This window comes from Protopterus annectens, chromosome 9.part0, assembly GCF_019279795.1.
Source record: "Protopterus annectens isolate FY-2018-M chromosome 9.part0, PAN1.0, whole genome shotgun sequence".
In the NCBI taxonomy this organism is placed as follows: domain Eukaryota; kingdom Metazoa; phylum Chordata; order Ceratodontiformes; family Protopteridae; genus Protopterus; species Protopterus annectens.
The window spans coordinates 26,302,838-26,324,308 of NC_056743.1; the positions used below are offsets into that span (position 1 = coordinate 26,302,838).

The 21,471-nt window shown below is 46.4% G+C and overlaps 1 protein-coding gene across 3 annotated transcripts in view; it reads right to left on the minus strand.

Annotated features, from left to right (window-relative positions):
- The window catches only part of LRP4 (LDL receptor related protein 4), a 2,374,694-nt gene that overhangs the window by 430,382 nt on the left and 1,922,841 nt on the right, over nt 1-21,471 (minus strand). The window lies entirely within an intron of this gene.

The following is a 21,471-nucleotide window of genomic DNA, read 5'->3' on the forward strand; positions in this document are numbered from 1 at the left end:
GCACACAGAGAGCACAGTCAATCTGGAGCTGGTTTCTCCCTTTCTCTCCAGGTCCCCAATAAGACACCCCCCCCCCCCCACTGGCACAGCTACAGAGTCCAGATCTCAGCCTAGTGGGCAAGCTAAAACCTCCAGCACCCTCTCTGTCCAACCAGTGCTTCGTGTGCCTGCCCAAGTAGCTGACAAACACACACTTTGAGATAAGAGTTATATATAGCCAAACAGACACTCCTGGGGAAGGCTGGCACAGGTTCTCCTGATGTGCCCCTTTTCTACCCAGTCTAAAAGCTAGTACCAGCTGCCACCACCCACTAATATCAGCTACTCAAAGGCCCTTCTGAAAGGGTGTCCAATTATTACTGTGCAATATTATTATCCAAATGGTAAGTGTGACTGAACAGTCAAGGCTTACTAGAGTGACTTGGTACACTATCACTATATACATGCAATGTACTCTAGAGCTTAAATTAACTCTACATAAAACAGACACAGTTGAAAGGTTTAAAAATATTTAATAATTAATAATAAAAAGGCAAGACAATACGTCTTACTACACAACGCTAGTCAATACTTAAAATAATACAGTAGCAAAAGTTCTGACATCACAGGAAAAACAAACTAGTCTAATCTTCCTATTTTCCTAGCTATATCTATCTAAGAGAAAACACAGTTCTAAAATAAACTTACATGTAGAAACAGGCAGTGCTGGTGATGTCAGATGTTCTCAAGCCAAAATGCTCTGGGCTCTCTGATGCTCTCTCTTTAAATTGATAATACAGAGCTGGTTCACATGACATCATTCTTCACACTTCTCTGGTGTTCCCAGGCTAACAGAAACTACATTTACATTCTTTACACCTGGTCAGAAACCAGAGCAATAAAGGACATTTATACATGCAAATTCTAGCCATTAACTCTGGTCTTAAAACAATAGGCAGGATGTCTCCCTCTAGACATATGGGGTCCAAATTTTGACATCAAAGACAGTCATAAAATGCTTGAATGAGCTTTCTTACAGCAGAGTGCACGGTTACATTTTTGCAGTTCAATATCCAATGCAGTCTTTTCACATTTAAGAGAACAAGCCTGTGGCTTATTAATATTTACAAATGATACAATTATCTACAAAATTCTATCTGTCTAGGCTGGCAGCCTTCACCCCCCCCCCCCCGGAGAACTCAAGCTACTTTTTCAAGTGAACCTTGAGAAACATTGCTTGAGAGGTTAGGCTATCTGAGTGTACCTTACTCCATTCCCTGTCTTGACAGCCCATCTGTGTTGGCACTGCTAATCCCACTGCGGTGCTGCACTGACATATATGCTTGCAACCCTAGGGTCCATCTTATCAACTTGGCATTTTGCTGGCTGGCTTTGTTTAACCATGTTAGGGGGGTTGTGATCTGTCACTACTGTGAATTTTCTTCCATACAGATAAGGCTGAAGTTTCTGCACTGTCCACACTATGACTAGACATGCTTTTTTACAGCTGCATAGCATTCCTCCCTGGGATGGAGTCTACGACTAAGATAAATCAGTGGGTGCTCTTCTCCCTCTTAAAAAATCTGGTTAAGGACAGCCTCTACCCCATGATTTGAAGCATCCACCTGCACAACAAATTATTTGCTGTAACCTGGACTGGCTAACACAGGGGATCCTCCCAAAGCTTCCTTAGGCTCCTGGAATGCCTACTCACATGCTGGTGTCCACACTACCTTATCTGGCCTGTTCTTCCTTGTCAGGTCTGTCAGGGGAACAGCTATGGTACTATAACTGGGGACGAACTTTCTGTAGTACCCTGCTGTCTCTAAGAATGCCCTCACCTGCTTTTTGGTAACAGCTGCAGGCCATGCCTGAATGGCTCCTACTTTGACAGGTTCTGGCCTGATCTTACCACTCCCCACTCTAAGTCCCATGTAGGAGACCTCTGCCATACCCAATTGACATTTGCTCGGCTTAATGGTCAACCCTGCCCTCTGTAATCTGCCCAGCACCTTCCTGAAATGCTGAGGTGCTCTTGCCAGGAACGGCTGTAGATGGCAATATCATCTAGGTAAGCAAGGGCAAACCCTCCTGCTTGGATATGATCTACCAGCCTCTGGAAAGCCACTGGGGCATTTTTCATCCCAAAGGGCATCTTTGTGAACTCATACAAGCCAAAAGGAGTACAAAGGCGGACTTCTCTTTAGCATTGGGAGTCTAGGGCACTTGCCAGTAACCCTTGGTAAGATTAAGAAGTTATGTACCTACCATAACGTTCCATGTTAGTTGTCTTCTTCTCGCCTTCTTTCTTGCTGGTTGGGTTCTGAGCCGATCCTCAGCTCCGACTCGGCCATCTTCAAAAGCTCAATGGCTACTTACTGGCTCGAGGTCCCCTATATCCCATGATGCCTGGCGGTAGATACCCAGATCTTGTTTGGTAAGTCTAACTGCAGACATAATAATAATAATAATAACAATAATAACAACAATACAGGAATCCTGTCCTAGATTGAATACATCCTACTGGAGAGACTACTAGTCAGAAGGAATAGCCAGAGAAGACACAGCCAGTGAGAAAGCATAAGGAACTCTTCTCGGTCTACTAGGATAGGGGGATGGAGGGTGGGACGCAAGAAAGAAGGCGAGAAGAAGACAACTAACATGGAACGTTATGATAGGTACATAACTTCTTAATGTTAAGTTGTCTATCTTGCCTTCATTCTTGCTGGTTGGGACAGCGTCCCTAGCACCTCAATCCTGGGTGGCTCATCAGAACAGACTCTTCAGAACAGTGGAACCAAAATCAGCTCTGCTCCTGGAGGCCACGTCCAGCTTATAATGTGAAATAAAGGTATGAGGATTGGCCCATGTAGCTGCCGCACAAATAGTTTCCATTGGCAATCTTGCCTGAAAAGCCACTGAAGTAGCTAGAGCTCTAGTGGAGTGGCCTTTCGGTTTAGCAGGAAGTTCTTTATTCCTTAGCTGATATATAAATGTAATGATAGAGGTCAACCACCTAGATAAGGTTACTTTCGACACAGGTAGACCTTGTTTACCCTCAGCATAGGACAGGAACAGCTGGTCTGATTTTCATATTTGCTTAGTTCTATGCAAGTAAAAGTGTAACTGTTTATGAACATCCAACTGATGCAATTTGTATTCCGCCTTGTTGGAATAATTTGGAAAAAAACACAGGCAGATCAATAGACTGATTCAAATTATTGTCAGAAGAAACCTTTGGAAGGAAGGACGGATTAGTCCTGAGAGACACTCTGTCACTGTGGAAAACTAGATAAGGAGGGCGAACAAAAAGAGCCTGAAGCTCAGAAACTCTTCTGGCTGAAGTAATTGCAACCAGAAAAACGGTTTTCCAAGAAAGAAACTTCAAGGAACAAGAAGCTGCCGGTTCAAAGGGGGGCAGTATCAGGGAAGCTAAAATCAAATTTAGATCCCACGGAGGCGGGGGATCTCTCACTGGGGGCCTGAGTAAAGTAGTCCCTTTGAGAAAAGCTTTACAAAGCTTATGGGACATAATACTAGTATCTGATAGACCTGTATGAAAATTTGAAATTGCAGCTAATTGAACTCTAATCGCGGCAGAAGAAGATCCAGCATGAAAAAGTTCCGCTAAAAAATCCAAAATATGGTACACAGGGGCTGAAAAAGGATCTATATTCCTAGCCTCTGCCCAGAAAGAGAAACGTTTCCACTTACTAGCATAAGTCTTTCTAGTAGTAGACTTGTGCGATAAGATGATTTCACGCACCGAGTGGGAGATGTTCGGAAGCCTGGCTAAGGTCGGAAGTGGAGCAACCAAGCAGTGAGCTGGAGAGATTGAAGGATTGGTGCAGCCCACCCGACTGACGGATCAGGAGGTCTGGAACTGGGTCCAGGGCCGCTCCAGAAGGTAATGATGCAGGAACGGGAACCAAATTTGTTGAGGCCAGTAAGGGGCAATGAGGATCATCTTGCATCCCAATGTGGTAGCTTTCTGTATCAATTTGGGAATCAGGGGGAATGGAGGGAATGCATAAAGAAGTCCCTGAGGCCAATCGTGAACTAGAGCGTCTCTGGGGGAGTGTCCGGGAAGAGGGAGGAGAGAGAAGAAATTGTTGCACTTGCTGTTGAAGGGGGTGGCAAAAAGGTCGCAGCAAGGCTGACCCCATTTGCGGAAGATTTGGTCCGCCACTGTCTGATTGACAGACCACTCGTGAGGCATGAGAATTGCTCTGCTCAGCCTGTCCGCTATAACGTTGGACTTCCCAGGGATGTGTGCTGCTATCAGAAACCATTGGGAAGAGATCGCCCACTGTCAGAGTCTGAGTGCTTCTCGACATAGTGGGTAGGACCTGGTTCCTCCCTGCTTGTTGATGTACCACACTACCGACATATTGTCTGTTTGAATTGCAATGGTCCCGGTAGGAAGAGAGTTGTGAAGAGCTTGCAACGCAAAAAGCACTGCCCTCATCTCCAAGACATTGATATGCAGATAATACTCGTGAGGCTGCCAGGTGCCTTGGACTGTTCTGCCCTGAAAATGCCCCCCCACCCGATCAGGGAGGCATCCGTGGTCACCGTAGCCACTGGAGGAGGAAGAGCAAATGGTCTGCCATGTGGTACCGATGGGGAAACCATCCACCAAGCAAGTTGGTTTTTGCATGTCTGTGTGATCATTATTTTGTGAAACACTGGAAGTTGCTGGAAAGACCACTGGGTGAACAGCATCCACTGAAGAATCCTCATATGAAAACGAGCGAGGGGGACTAGTATGATAGCCGCTGCCATGAGACCCAAGGTCTTTAGGACGAATCTGGCCTGAATTTTTTTGGATCCTAATAAGACCTGGACATGTCGGTGAATGTCTAGCACTCTGTCTAATGGAAGTCTCGCTGACATGTCCTTTGTATTTAAGTTTGCGCCTATAAAGGTAATAGATTGACAAGGCGACTACAGACTTTTCGAAATTTATTGTGATGCCTAGTTTGGAGCAAGTTTGGATGGTGTAGTCTCTGGCTCGCAGCAGGTGATGCCTGGTGGTTGCAGTAAGGAGCCAGTCATCTAAATATGGAAACACCTGGAATCCTTGCCATCTCAGGTGAGCGGTAACTACTGCCAAACATTTGGTGAACACCCTGGGGGCTGTGGTGAGACCAAAGGGCAGAGCTCTGAACTGATAATGACTGGCTCCCAGCTGGAAGCGGAGGAATCTTCTGGAGCGTCTGTCCATTTTGATATGGTAGTACACATCCTGAAGATCTATGGAGCACATCCAATTGTCCTGACCCAGAAAGGGTAAAATGGACTGTGGCGTGACCATCTGGAACTTCGTTCTTTGAACAGACCTGTTTAGTCTGCTGAGATCCAGAATGGGTCTCCAGTCCCCTGTCTTTTTTGGTACCAAAAAGAACCTTGAGTAAATTCCGGATCCTTGCTGGTCTGCCGGGACTGGCTGGATGGCTGTTTTTCTTAGCAGTTTTGAAATTTCTTGAACTGCTTGATCCCTTAGATTGGGTGGAACATCTGGAAGGGATTTGCTGGGAACGTAGGGAGTGCAAAAGAAAGGGATTTTGTAGCCTTCGGATATGATAGACAGTACCCATTTGTCTTGTGTTATACTTTGCCAGGCTTTTGGGTACAGCGATAATCTTCCCCCGACTGCCTCCGAAGGTGGACAGCCAGGCAGCACCTCAGGGATGCCTGAAGGGCTTGTTAGAGAAAGATTCTCTTTGGCCCTGATTTTCCGGACCCCCTCTGCCCCAAGGGCGGCATCTATTGTTGTTCCCTCCTCTGCCCCTGGAGGTGAACTCTCCACGTGTGTCAGGCACGGCTCCCTGGGGTTTCGGGAACCACATCTTCCCACTCTTCTGACCCTTGGGATATGGTCTTGAAGGAGTGGAAAAACGGACTCCCACAGCAGAAAGAGTCTTGCCTTCCTGCTCACACCTGGTAAGGGTATCCTTCACCTGTGGTCCAAAAAGAGCAGAACCATCAAAGGGGGTGTTTGTGAAAGATGCCCTGAAGGGTTCCGCAAAGTTACATAACCGCATCCAGGCATGCCTCCTCAAGGCCACGGCTGTGCCTGCGGCCCTACTCGCACCATCGACTGCGTAAGAGATGAGCCGCATGGAGGAGTCTACTACCGAATTAAGAGTCGCCAGCTGGGAGGCAACCTTAGCCTGGACCCCCGCAGCTGATGGATCTTGAAGGGTATCTCCTAGCTCTTTAATGAGATCCCTTTGAAGGCGGGTAAAGTGGCATAAGTAGTTCAGCGACCTCATGGAGAAGGTCGCTGATGCAAACATCCGCTTCCCATATCTGTCCATCATCCTAGATTCCTTATTAGGGGGATGGACAGATGAAGTTTCAGCCAACTCCTTTTTTGTGGCCGCTGCTACCACCATGGCATCAACGGGAACACCCTTAGTCAGAAATTACTTGTCTTGTGGTGCAGTAATAAATTTTGTGGGTCTTCGGGGGGTTGGTTCCACTGTGTCTGGGGCTGACCACGCCTTCCGAGCCACCACAGACATCAGTGGATCGAAAGGCGGAGACACCCAGGAGGTGGAGGGTCGGGAACCAAATGCGTCCAGGAATACCGACTCATCCTCGGAAGGGTTAAGGGTAGTCCAGATCCCCCTCTGCCTAAGTATCTCAAGGATGTCTGAGAAAGAGACGTCCTCAGAGGGGGATCTCGGGGACCCTTCCAAATCCTCCAAGTCGGTATCTGAAGTGACAGACTCAGGGGAGTCAACATGCTTTCTCTTGCATTTCCTCTTTCGAGGGGGCTCCTCTGAATGATCGGAGGAGTCCTTGGAAGAGGAAGATACACCCAATGGGGTGCCCTGGAGTGCTTGTTCCCCACGCTTGGGGTCTGGAGGAGGGGCAGAGGCAGACGCAGGCACCATGGGGGGAGGAGCCGATGAGGCTGATCATGGGGCTCACTCGGAGGCCAGCACACTCTTCATGACCTCGAAGGTGCCCCCTCCCGATACCGGAGAAGGCTCCAGCTCCGAAGAGACCGGGATCCTTCCAGGCACCGAGAGAGATGGCTCCGAGGCCGATGTAGGAGCCAAACTCACCTGCGCCGAAGCTCCAAGAGGGAGAATGGGGTCGGACAAGGGTCCGATGCCACTCACCCCCTCGGAGCTGACGAGGGAGTCCCGGCGACCAGATCCCTCCAAGGATGGCACCATGGATGAGATTGGAGCCGACGACGGAACCGAAAGGGTAGGTATCGGCGCCGACGGTTCCACAATCTGAGCCCCAGCAAGCTCCGGCTCCAAACACGAGGGATGAGTCAAAGGAGGAACTACTGCAGAGACAGGCGGAGCCGAACCCTGATGAGGGGGGCTGGATAACATTTTAGCCAGGGCCTGCGATTTTAGGAGCCTGCTCACTACTCTCTCCAAATCATGGTCAAATAGTCTAGAAGACCGAGAAGAGTGGGATCAGTGACTTCTCTCCGACTGTAACAGAGGTGACCTGGCCGAGTGTATCGACTCTAGGGATGGAGACCTAGAGCCTTTACGATTCCCTGACGGGTCCGACATCAGAGTCAGGGCCGAGTGGGAGATAGGTACTTCGGTTCCAGTCGAAACCGAAGTTGACTGTGAGATAGGTACTTCGGTTCCAGTTGCAGCCAAAGTTGAAGCAGACGCCACACCCGACGACGGCTCCGAACTGGGAGCTGGCAGCTTCGTTGGCTTAGAGGGTTTCACTGACTGAACCTTAGCTGGTGACCCTTCAGGTTTGAGCAAACCCCTAAGGATTAGCTTATTCCTATGCTCCTGCAGGACACTTGGACTAAAGGCGTGACACCGAACAAGAGTCCTGCAGGTGTAGAGCACCCAAATAGTAGACACAAGAAGTGTGACCATCTGTCAGTGACATCTTCTGACAGCATGAGTCACACTTCTTGAATCCAGATACTTTTGTATCTTTGGACATAGCTATAAACGGAAAAATCAATTTACAGATCTCGGCTGGGGTGGCTTCTGTGCGGAGTGTGCATGTCCTCCCTGTGGTCGCTTGGGTTTCCTCCGGGTGCTCCGGTTTCCTCCCACATCCCAAAGACATGCTGCAGGTGGATTGGACACTAAATTGGGCGTAGGTGTGTGTGTGTGTGTGTGTGTGCCTTCTGTGGAAGGTTGGGCGCCGGGCTGGCAACTCAACACAGTAAAACTCCACTGCCAATCATGAGCGGACAGGTGATCCGCTGTGGCGACCCCTAACCGGGAAAAGCCGAAAGAAGAAGAAGAAGAGAACAAGTAACAAAAGGGAAATAGGTAACTAGTAAAAACACACACACTCAACACAAGTTACCACACCCTAACAGCGCACACACACTATTATCTAAGAAAAGGTAATTAGACCTACTAATCTACCACAATTTCTAAAAAATAAACTATTACATAAAAAATTGAAACAAGGATTAGCCTCTAACTAAAAACGGCTACCTTTAAAAACAGAAACGGGGGAGGGGAAAACTCTCCAACACGAAAACGAGTTTTCAAGGGAAGGAGACTAAATACTAATAGCTAACTAGAACTACTGAAAGTACACTATAATATAAAATATTTTTATACAATGGCAATAAAATTGAAAAATATGACCTGAGCCAGTAAAAGCAACCTCGCAGCAGAAGCGGCAAACGAGATCTGGGTTTCTAGCGCCAGGCATCATGGGATATAGGGGAGCCTCGAGCCAGTAAGTAGCTCTCGAGCTTTTGAAGATGGCCGAGTCGGAGCCGAGGATCGGCTCTGAACCCAACCAGCAAGAATGAAGGCGAGATAGACAAAGTACAGTTTTGTACCTACCATAAATGTAGATGTTCGAAGATCCACATTGCTGCAGTCCTAACACTTGGGTAGTCCGCTGTCCCAGTCGGCCCGAATACCAAAGTATATGGCTGACGTCGGTCAAGGCGCATTTGTCTGACATCAGGACGTCAGGGTACAAATGCGCATGACCGACGTCATATCCTCAGTCTTTTCTTGCCCCAGATGTCAGAAGACCCTAAAGATATAGGTCCAAACCCATAGGCAACAGCTAAACAATCAACCAGCCTAACACCAAGAGTATGTACAATATAAACAATATATACAAAAAACACAATATACCTCAGATGTATAACCCATCCCAGACAACCGCCTCAAACTACAGAGGGGAAGGAGGGAGGGTAAATTGGACTGCAGCAATGTGGATCTTCGAACATCTACATTTATGGTAGGTACAAAACTGTACTATGTTCTTCATCCCACATTGCTGCAGTCCTAACACTTGGGTAGAATCCCAAAGCAGAGGTAAGGGAGGATGGCTAAACTATAATGAAGCAGGAGCCGCCAAAATGCCCTGCAACACAGCAGTGGCAAAACCAGCCCTGGATTTAGAATAGAGAGGAAGGTGGTAATGCTTGGAGAAAGTGTGCACTGAACTCCAAGTAGCTGCCTCCAAAATGTCCTTAGTTGCCACCCCCCTTAGAAATGCTGTTGAAGTGGCAGTAGCCCTAGTGGAATGAGGCCTAATCCCAGCTGGAATCTCCTTGCCATGATGGGAATAACAAAATGTAATGCAAAACCCAATCCACTTGGATATAGTTTGTTTTGACACAGGCTTACCCTGAGAACTCAAAGCAAAAGAAACAAACAACTGCTGAGACTGCCTGAAATCCCTAGTCCTGCTTAAATAATAACGCAACTGCCTGTGTACATCTAAAGTGTGCAAAATCTTTTCCCCCCTATTTTGGGGATCTGCATAAAAAGTAGGCAAATGAATAGTTTGGTTTAAAGCTACACTAGAAACCACCTTAGGCATAAAGGAAGGATTAGTACATAATGACACCCTATCCTTATGGAAAATCAAAAAAGGCTCAACCGCCATAAGGGCCTGCAATTCAGAAACCCTTCTTGCAGAAGTAATGGCCAACAAAAAAGCAGTCTTCCATGACAAGTATTTCAATTCAGCAGTAGCCGCAGGCTCAAAAGGTTGTAGAGTAAGTTTCTCCAACACAAAATTGAGGTCCCAAGCAGGAGTAGGAGCTCTACGTGGGGGTCTTATATTCTTTGCCCCTCTAAGAAATTGCTTGAACAAAGGATGAGAAAATAATGGTGGGTCACAATCATAGTGAGCTGAAATTGCTGCAGCATGAATCTTAATGGAGGAGAAAGACAAACCTTTGTCCAATAACTCAGTAAGATATTGAAGAGCCACACTCAAATTAGGCTCTGAAACATCCAAATCCTTTGCTGCACTCCAAAATAAAAATCTCTTCCATTTTTCTGCATACACCTTACGTGTACTAGGCCTTCTGGCTTCCATAATCACATTCAAAACTTGTTGAGGAAGCTGAGACCTGCTGTGGTTCAAAACAGAATATGCCAGGCTGTTAGATGAAGAGAGTGAAGCTTGACATTGAGTAGATGACCGCCCCTCTGAGACAAAAGGTGTGGAATTAAAGGCAAAGGCCATGGAGGCTTCCTGACCAGATTCCTCAGTAATGGGTACCAGTGTTGCCGAGGCCAATCTGGAGCTATCAAAATCATCCTTGGCTTGTCTTGTCTGACCTTTAGGAGTACCTTTGGGAGGAGAGGCAGAGGCGGAAAGGCATACACATGAAGATTTTCCCAACTGAACGAAAGAGCATCCACTTTCCAAGCTGTGTGATGAAACCTTTTCGTGCAAAACTTTGGCAGCTGGTGGTTTAGTGGAGAAGCGAACAGATCTATGTCTGGAGTTCCCCATGACACTGTCAATTGTCAAAATACATGAAGATCCAGTTTCCACTCGTGGGGATCCATGATTTGCCTGCTTAACACATCTGCTAAGGAGTTCTGTGCTCCTGGCAGAAACCTTGCCTGAAGAGTAAGCTGCAAGCTGAGCGCAGTCTCCCACAAAATCATTGCTTGCCTGCATAGAGGATAAGAATGTGTTCCCCCTTGCTTGTTGATATACCACATGACAGTTGTGTTGTCTGTTAGAATCAACACCTGCCCTGGGAGAAGTAACTCCTGGAAAGCCATCAATGCAAACTGGACTGCTAACATCTCCTTCATGTTGATATGTAGATGCTGTAGTCTGGCAGGCCACTTGTCTTGTATCCACTTTCCATTCAGATGAGCTCCCTAAGCTATGTCTGAGGCATCTGTCGTCAGAATTTGACTCGCCTCTGGCCGGGTCACAGAGAGTCCCTTGTTTAGGTGACATTCCTGAGCCCACCACAAAAATTCCTTTTGAATGCAAGGTATTATTTGAATGACAGTGTCCAGATCCTGGCAGTGCTGTGTCCATACATTTTTGAGATACCATTGTAGCTTCCTCATATGCAGTTTGGCATTGGGAAGTACTAGAATACAAGATGCCATGAACCCTAATGCTTGAAGGACTGTCCTTGCAGTCAGCACGGACTGATGAGATAGTTGATGGAAGTAAAGGGATAGACTCTCTTGTTTGTCCGGGGTTAAAAAGGCCATCTGGGCTGCTGTATTCAGTCTCACACCCAGAAAGCACATGTCTTGAGAGGGTACTAGACTGGACTTTATTTCGTTCACAGAATACCCTAGGCATCTTAGCACTGCTATCACATATTCCAGATGCTGAAGAAGCTCGTCCTTTTCTTGAGCCAGAATCAGGCAGTCGTCCAAGTAAGGATAGATTTGTATTCCTTTCAGCCTGAAAAAAGCTACAACTGGAGCCAGAACTTTTGTGAATACTCTGGGCGCAGTAGATAAGCCAAAGGGCAATGCAGAGAACTGATAATGTGAATTTCCAGCTCGGAAACGCAGATACTTCCTGCAACTGAGTCGGATAGGCACATGAAGGTAAGCCTTCTTGAGATCTAAAGTTACCATCCAGTGATCTTTGCCCAGCAGAGGTAAAAGCTGTTGTAACGTCAACATTTTGAACTTGGGAATGTCCAAATAAGTGTTGAGGATAGACAAATCCAAAATTGGTCTCCACGTGTTCCCCTTTTTTGGTACTAGGAACAGGCGAGAATAAAATCCTAGGCCCCTTTCTGGCACAGGAACCGGCTGAATGGCCCCTATCTGGAGCAACAGAGAAATTTGCTTGTGAGCCTCTTTTCTTTGTATAGGAGGAATGTCTGGCATGCCTTTGAAAGGAGGCAAGGTATGGAAATAAAACCTGTAACCGTGGTGAACGATATCCAACACCCATCTGTCTTGGGTAATAACACTCCAATTTTCTTTGAAAAGTGCCAGCCTTCCTCCCAAAGGTGCTGCCAGACGAGAAGGCTCTGGCAGCTGAAAAGGCAAGTCATTGGGTCTGCTTACGAAAGGACTGACCCCTGCCCTCACCAGAAGACTGGGCAGGCGAACTGCCTGTTCTAGGCCTAAAAGAACCTTGAGCTCTGCCCCTACCACGTCTAGATCTACCCCTAGACTGAGAATCATAAGAAGGATAAGTCCACCCCTTAGTAGGCCAATTTCTACTAAACTTTGGAGGCTGGACCTGCAAAAAATCTTTAACAGTCTGCATAGACTTAGCCTTATCCTCCATTTTCTTTAAAACTGCTTCCACAGGCGCACCAAATAACACATCAGATTGTAAAGGAGCATCTAAAATCCTTGTCTTTACATGTTCAGCTAAATTCTGATCCCTCAGCCAGGCGTGCCTGCGAAGAACAGAACCAGTGGCTGCCACCCTCAAGAGGCCTGTACAGCATCAAAACCACATTGCAAGGAATGCTTACCCACCTGTTCAGAAACATGAACCAAATCCTGCAACTCTTTACACTCAATACCTTCCGCCAGAGCATCTACCTTAGACTTCAATTGTGAAAGGAGATAATTTTGGTATTTCAACATGTGAAACTGGCAATTCAAAGCCCTCATGGCTAAAGTGGAAGAAGTATACACCTTTTACCCCATCTATCCAAAGCCCTTGCCTCTTTATCAGAAGGCACAGGATTTTTAACAACAGAAGCCTTAACACCTTTAGGGCCCTGAGAAACAGCTTCGGGTCTGCCCTAGGACTCTTAAAAGATACTTATGAGCTTCAGGTACCCTATAATACCTGTCCGGTTTAACTGGGGCAGGAGGCAAAGAATCAGGGTTCAGGAAGCCTCTGCAAAAACATCCTCTACCACATCCAGAACAGGAGGTATAGCTAAAGGCCTATGCTGGGAAGAAACAAAAATTCCTAAGCCTTTTCCTAGAATCAGAGAAATCTTGACCTTCCCATTTAAAATGCTCCCTCATGGAATGAAGAGTCTCTGAAAAAGAAAAATCCTCAGGAGGAGAAGCCGAAGGTGTAGAGTCATCTACATCAGAATCAGAATAAGGAGGATACTCCTGCAAGTCTTCAGCCGAAGACTCAGAAGCCTCCGAACACTGCTCAAAACTCTCAAGCTCAGGTTCCACCCTAGGCCTCTTATCAGGGGGGGGTAAAGAACCCCTAATCATAGTAATCAAATCTTCCGCCATTTTAAGCATATGTTTCTTAGGCAGAGACCCTGAAGAATTAGGGGAGACCCCCACTGAAGTTAACCCTGGCCGGCTTCTAGAAGGAGCCTTGGAAACAGAAGGGGAGGGCCTAACCACTTTAGGAAGGGAGGGGAGAACAGCTACCTGAGAAGCCCCTTCAGCCTGGCCTACCTCCTGAGAGGACACATCTGGCAACAGTAAAGTCTCTCCCTGAGAATCCAAAGGAACTTCTGGCAGAACCACCGGCTCCACTGAGCCCACTAAAGAACCGACGTCCGGGACAGACGGTTCTTCAACCCTAGGCTTCGCTGCTTTGTCTTTGTGCTTTTTAGATGAAGCGGGCGTCGGAGCATCCGACGGCATGTTGTAATTACAACGCTTCCCAAAAACTAACCTGGCACAATCTAATCTCCTCTTAATAGTGCGTTTGTTAAATCTAGCACAAGAGCGACAGCCAACAACGTCGTGCTCAGGCCCTAAGCAAGGTATACACAAAGTATGGTAATCTCTATGAGGTATCTGTTTCCCACAAGAAATACAGTTATTCACTTTTTCTGACATCCGGTTAAATACTGAGGCAAGAAAAAACCAAAATATTCCCCAACGGGGTACTTAGCCAACTTTGATTCGGTCTGAAACTCCGACTTCAGAAAATTTCAGAACGCCAACCTGCACTCGCAATACTGCTTCTGCATCGGACCATGCGGCAAAAAAGACTGAGGATATGACGGTCATGCGCATTTGTACCCTGACGTCCTGATGTCAGACAAATCCGCCTTGACCGACGTCAGCCATATACTTTGGTATTCGGGCCGACTGGGACAGCGGACTACCCAAGTGTTAGGACTGCAGCAATGTGGGATGAAGAACATCTTAACATCAATAGTTGTAAGATACTTAGCCTCACCCAGCTGCTCTAGGGCCTTAGCCATCCTAGGCATGGGGTATGCATCTGACTTTGAGTGACTATTTAATTTCCTGTAGTCCACACAGAACCTGGTGCTGCAATCCTTCTTTGGCACCAGCACCACTGGGGAGGCCCAGGGATTGTTGGACTCTTGAATTACCCCTAGTTCCAACATTTCCTGTATCTCCTCCCTCAGAGTCTGTTTAACTCTCTCAGGCACCCTATAAGGGGCCTGTCTAATAAGCCTTTGGGGTCCTGTATCCACCTGGTGTTGCACTAGATGGGTGCACCCTGGTTTCCCAGTGAACATGTCCCCAAACTCCTGTAACACTGCTCAGATTTCTCGAACTTGGGTAGGAGACAGCTGCTGGGACATTGCGACCCCTTCCACTGAGAGGTGTCAGTCCGAGCCTCACTGAGGAGATCAGTGACCAGATCTCCCTCAGACTCCTCCTGCAATCCACTGCAAATGCTCAGCACAAGGGCCTCCCTATCATGGTAAGGTTTCAGCATGTTAACATGGTATAATTTGTGCCCCTGCCTTCTGCCTAGCAGTTCCACCATGTTGTTAACACCACTTACCTTTCTTACCACCTTGTAGGGTCCCTCCCAAGCTGCTTGCAGCTTGCTGTGTCTGACAGGAATGAGAACCATTACCTGCTGCCCCATAGCATACTCTCTAGTTTGAGAATTCCTGTCATACCACACTTTTTTCTGTTGTTGGGCTTCTGCCAGGTTCTACTAGGCCAAGCCCATGAGTTCCCTGAGCCTTGTCCTGAGGTTTAGGACATATGCCACAACAGACTCCTTCCCACTCATCTCGAATTGAATCTAGAGGTCCCCTCACTCCATGCCCATACAACTCAAAGGGTGAAAAACCTGTGGATTCCTGGGGAACCTCTCTGTAAGCAAACAGATGGGACAAATATTTGTTCTACTCGATCTTGAACTGGTTTGCAAATGCCCATAGCATGGACTTGATTGTAGAGTTTAACCTCTCAACAAAACCATTAGTCTGGGGATGGTAGGGGGTGGTCTTTAGGTGCTTCACCCCACAGAACTTCCACAGACAAGCCAGCAGGTCTGTCATGAAATTGACACCTCTGCCAGTCAGTATTTTTTTTGGGAAACCTACCCTGCTGAAAATCTCTAACAAAGTATTTGCCACCTTTTCTGCCTCAATGGAGGACAGAGCCACGGCCTCGGGGTATCGTGTAGCATAATCCACTACTACTAGGCTATATGTTTTCCCTGTGGAACTTGAGGTACTCTGAGGCCCCACAATATCTATACCTACCCTCTGAAATGGCTCCTTAATCACAGGCAATGGCATCAAAGGAGCTCTCACGTTGTTTCCTACCCTGTCTACCTTTTGGCACTACTCACAGGTCCTGCAGTACACTGTTACATCTTTGGAAATTCCAGGCCAATAGACGTTCTGCATAATATTTCTTGTGGTATGTTTATGCCCGTATGACCTGCAAAGGGAATATCATGGGTTATGGGTAGAAGTGCCAGATGGTAGGCTCTAGGCTCTACCAACTTCTGTACTCTCTCACCTTCTAGCCTTCCCTCAGGGGTCCACTATCTATACAGTAACCCTTTGTTCCAGTATAGAGAGTCCCCCTTCCCTTGAGAATCAGGTGCCTCCCTAACTACCTGCCTCACGCCTTGCAAAGTAGGGTCTGAGAGCTGAGACTGTCTCAACTCTCTCTTTGTAACCTTTCCCAGCTCCCCTTTCACAGGAAGTCTGACATCTTCTGACAGTGGTGCCTCCCTGTCAGCCTGGGTACTACTACTCACCTCTACCTTTGCAGTCCTCTGTCCAAGGAACATCAGTACCCACAAGCAGCTCTGGCTCACCTTCCATTTCACTGCTACAGAGTAGCTCCCGCCATGATGTAACCACCTCACCAGTCCTGGCTGCAAGTATGCAGTCTGTCTGGGTCTTCCCTAGGCTACCAGACCCACACGCTTGTCTCCTAGCCTGACTGCGTGTAACTGCATAAGCACATGGTACTGCCTCATTCAAATCCTTCCCTATCAGGACATCTGCAGGATGGTAGTTTGGTACCCCTGTTGTCTCAAAACAACCTACTACTGGCATTTTGTCTTCCCCACTTATTGGATCTCTCACCTTTTGTTCCCCACCTTGCCTCCGTGGATATCTGTATGCCACATGGCCCCACTGGTTGCATTCACACATTTAACCCTAGGTCCTGGATGTGCACCTGGACTAATGGCTTCCCCTGCTACTGGCAGATTCCTTTAGACCCATGAGCAGCGCTGGAGGTCCCTTTCCTGTGCAGAGATGCCCTGCTTGGTAGGAATAGGTCTCTCTTCTTCCCCAACTCATCTGAAGTAGCACATTGTCTATCAGCTAACCACATCCTCATGTCCACAGGCAAAGTGCTAAAGGCTTGTTCCCTCACCAAAAGGTCTTCTAGCCCTTCAAAAGTGGTTATCTGACATCCATTCACCCACCTATTAAAATAAGTGCTCAGTTCAGCAACATATTCACACAAACTTTCATCTGCCTTGTGTCTATGCTCATGAAACTTTTTCCTATAAGTTTCAGGTGTTAGCTTAAAACATTCTAGCAAGCAATGCTTAACAACAGTGTAATTAAAACAGTCAACATCAAACATTTTAGACAACACAGTTACAGCTTTACCATGGAGTAAGGGGGTCAGGAACCGTACCCAGAGCCTTTGGTCAACATCATAGTGTTTACATACCGTCTCAAACATATGAATGAAACTATCAAAATGATCCCCCTCTTTAAACTATGGAAACAATTTACTGACCTTTTGTGCTTCTGGGGTCCAGTTGCTCCCTTCTCCATTACTTCCATTACTCTGGCGAAGAGTCAGCATCTCCCTTCTCATGCTGCCTCTGCCTCTCCTTTTTCTCAGCTTCCAGGCATAGCAGTTTCTCATTCTCCTCAGCCTGCAGATGTCTCAGTCTCTCAGCTGCTTCTATTTCCAAAAGCCTGGCCTCCAACTCAAGTCTCTTTAGCTCCAGATGGATTTTTAAGTCCTCTGCAGAACGGCTGAGCTGTCCATTCTCTGAGGGTGGTACATCTCCACTGCCAATCTGATTGTCCTCCTGGTTGCTGTTTTCTGATGCAGCTGTGACCAAAGCTGCAATCATGTCTGCCTTAGTCAGGTTTCCATGCACCAGTCCCCTAGCCTGGCACATCTCAGCCAGCTGGATCCTTGTCAGCTTTCCATACTCCTCTGTTAACATGCTGCCTGCTCTCCCTGACTAAGTTAACAAAAGAAATAAAACAATTGTGATCTGAACTCTGAGTACTCACTGTGTGGTTGATTTAGAATAAAAAACACCTTCAGTGATCACCATACACAAGTTACAGCAATTCACTCTACCCACACCACTACAAGCCAATTAGTATTTGCCATCCAATTAATATGTGGTGTGGAAATCCCACCACTGTCAAGCAATTAATATGTGATGCCTCTGCCCTGGCCCAGCAATCAAGGAGCCTCAATCCTCACCACTAACACCAGTGAGGGGCATCCATATAGGGAAAGGATAATAAATACACGCAGTAAAGTACAATTTCCCTTAAGAGCACACAGAGATCACAGTCAATCTGGGGCTGGTTTCTCCCTTTCTCTCCAGGTCCCCAATAAGACTCCCCACTGGCACACCTATAGTGTCCAGATCTAAACCTTCAGCACCCTCTCTGTCCAACCAGTGCTTCGTGTCCCTGCCCAAGTAGCTGACACACACACACACACTTTGAGATAAGAATTATATACAACCACACAGACACTACTGGGGAAGGCTGGCACAGGTTCTCCAGCTGTGCCCCTTTTCTGCCCAGTCTAAAAGCTAGTACCAGCTGCCACCACCCACTAATATTAGCTACTCAAAGGTCCTTCTGAAAGGGTGTCCAATTATTAGTGTGCAATATTATTATCCAAATGGTGAGTGTGACTGAACAGTCGAAGCTTATTAGAGTGACTTGGTACAGATCACTATATATGTGCAATCTACTTTAGAGCTTAAATTAACTCTACATAAAACAGCCACAGTTGAAAGGTTTAAAAATATTTAATAATGAATAAAAACACAAGACAATACTTCTTACTACTCAGTGCTAGTCAAGAGTTCACAGATCACAGAGAAATACTTAAAATAATACAGTAGCAAAAGTTCTGACATCACAGAAAAACAAACTAATTTCCCTATTTCCTAGCTATATCTAAGAGAAAACACAGTTCTAAAATAAACTTTCATATAGAAACAGGCAGTGCTGGTGATGTTGGATGTTCTCAAGACAAGATGCTGTGAGCTCTCTGATTCTCTCTTTAAATTGATAACACAGGGCTGCTTCACATGACATCATTATTCACACTTTTCTGGTGTTCCCAGACTAACAGAAAAGTACAGTTGTGTACACTTCCCATGAATGTATATGTTCGAGTGTAGTCACTGTTGCAGTCATCACATTTTTTTATCTGCTTGTAGGTAGCCCTCAGTCGGCCTGATTATCAAAGTCTTGGGTCCTGCGTCGATTGCTGTCTCATCTTCCATGACGTCAGGTAGTCAGGGCTATAAAGCATGCAGCCGACACCATTACATCAGTTTTTCCTGCACCAGATGTCAAGTGCGCCCATAATGGGGAGCAATTATATACAAGGTTACACCTCCAACAAAAAGCAAATACACCAGAAAGCTTTAAGCATAGTAAGCAAGAATAGAGGTATAGTCAATAGAAGTCAGGGGGCTGGAGGGAGGGTAACCAGGACTGCAACAGTGAATACACTCGAATATCTACATTTATGGTAAGTGTACAGAACTGTGCTATATTCTTCAGGTTTCATTGTTGCAGTCATCACATTTGGGTAGATTCCCAAAACTAAGGATGGGAGGAGGCAATAAGATAGCATTAGGACTAGCTATAAGGCCCTGCAAGACTGCAGTGGCAAAGTCAGCTCTGGATTTAGAGAAAATTGGCAAGTGGTAATGAATGGTGAAGGTATGTACAGAACTCCAGGTAGCAGCTTCTAGGATGCCCCTGGTAGGGACACCTCTGAGAAAGGCTGTAGAGGTAGATGCAGCCCTGGTGGGATGAGATCTTATCCCCTGTGGGGTAGGTTTTCCATGGTGCTTATAGCAGAAATGAATGCAATGGCCTAGTCACTTAGAAATTATTTGCTTTGAAATGGACTTCCCTTTGCCCCTTCAGCAAATGCAACCAGCAGCTGTTCAGATTTCCTGATAGGCTTAGTCCTGTCCAAGTAAAATCTAAGTTGTCTGTGCACGTCCAAGGAGTGCAGTATTTGTGGGTCTATATTAGAACACCGAACTTTCAAAATTTCGAGTGTTCTAATATCAAACCCTATTAATCAAAAATTTAAAACATCGAACATACAGAACAGCAAATTTTTTCCTAGGGAAAAAATTTGCTGTTCCAAAACACATACACACAGCACAAGCACACCAAGCAAACAGCAATCCACACACATACACCTAAACTCTTACAACTAACCCTACACTAAACTATACATACACCACTAACACATAAACTGAAGGACAGGGTATCCACTTTCCAAGCTTGTCTGTGGGGAGTCCTTGTGCAGAATTTGTCCAAATGGTAGTTCTGAGGGGAGGCAAACAGGTCCATCTCTGGGCTCCCCCATTTGTTTCTCAACATGTTGAATATCTTTGGTTCCAGTTTCCACTTGTGTGGGTCTATGAGATTTCTGCTTAGGTCATCTGCCAGTGTATTTAGCTTGCCTGGCAGGAATTGAGCTTGTAATTGCACTTGGTAGCTCAAGGCTGTGTTCCACAGAGCCATGGCTAGTCTGCAGAGAGGGTATGAGTGGGTTCCCCCCTGCTTGTTTATGTACCACATAACCGTGGTGTTGTCAGTCTTTACCAATAATTGTCCTGGAAGAATGTGGTCCCTGAAGGCTGTAAAGAGCAGTTTGTACAGCTAACATTTCTTTTTGATTGATATGCAGGTGCATTTGACTCAAGTTCCATTTGCCCTGAATGCACTGCCCTGCCAAGTGAGCCCCGCATGCAGTGTCTGATGCATCTGTTGTTAGGGTTTGGGCGGCAGCAGGTAGAGTGAATAGCAGTCCCTTGTTTTGGTGGCAGGCCTCTTCCCACCAAAGGAACTCTATCTTTAGGCAAGGTATAATAGGAATCATTGATTCTAGGTCCTGAGAATGTTGACACCATAGGCTTTTTAGACACCATTGTAGTTTCCTCATATGCAGTCTTGCATATGGAATTAGTAGAATGCAAGAGGCCATGAACCCCAGAGCTTGCAGTATTTTCCTTGCAGATAGCTGGGTCTTTGTGGCCAGTAGTTTGAAGTAGGATGTCAAATGAACTTGTTTCTCTGGCACAAGGTAGGCCCATCTCGGAAGCTGTATTCAAGCTTGCTCCCAGGAATACAATTTGTTGGCAGGGTACTGGATGTGATTTCTTTTCGTTTATAGTGTACCTCAGAGAAGTTGGTAATTTCCTCACAAATGCCAGATGATTTAATAGTATGTCCTGGCTTTCTGCCTGAATTAGACACTCGTCCAGGTAAGGGTATATTTGAATATTTCTTTGCCTGCAAAATGCAATGACTGGAGCTAGGCACTTTGTGAATACCCTGGGTGCAGTAGAGAAGCCAAAGGGCAGTGCAGAGAACGGATAGTGCATGTAGCCTGCTCTGAAGCATAGGTATCTTCTGCAAGATTCCCTTATTGGGATGTGCAGGTAGGCTTCCTTTAAATTCAGTGTTGCCAACCAGGCATTTTTGTCTGGCATGGGAAGCAGTTGATGCAGAGTTAGCATTTTGAATTTTGGGATTTCCAAAAAGGTGTTTAGGATAGACAGGATAGAATACCAGGAATTGTCTTTTCTGGGTACCAGGAAAAGTCTTGAATAGAAGCCTTGTCCCCACTCTTCTTCTGGGACAGGCTGAATAGCCCTGATGCTTAAAAGAGAGATAATTTGCTTTTGAGCCTCTGCCCACTTACTTGGAGGTAGGTTTGGCCAACCATTTGGGGTTGGTAAGGAGTGGAAGTGGAATGTGTATCCTTGGGAAACTATATTTAAAACCCAATTGTTTTCTGCATGTAGGGCGATCTTTCCCCCTAAAGGAACAGTCAG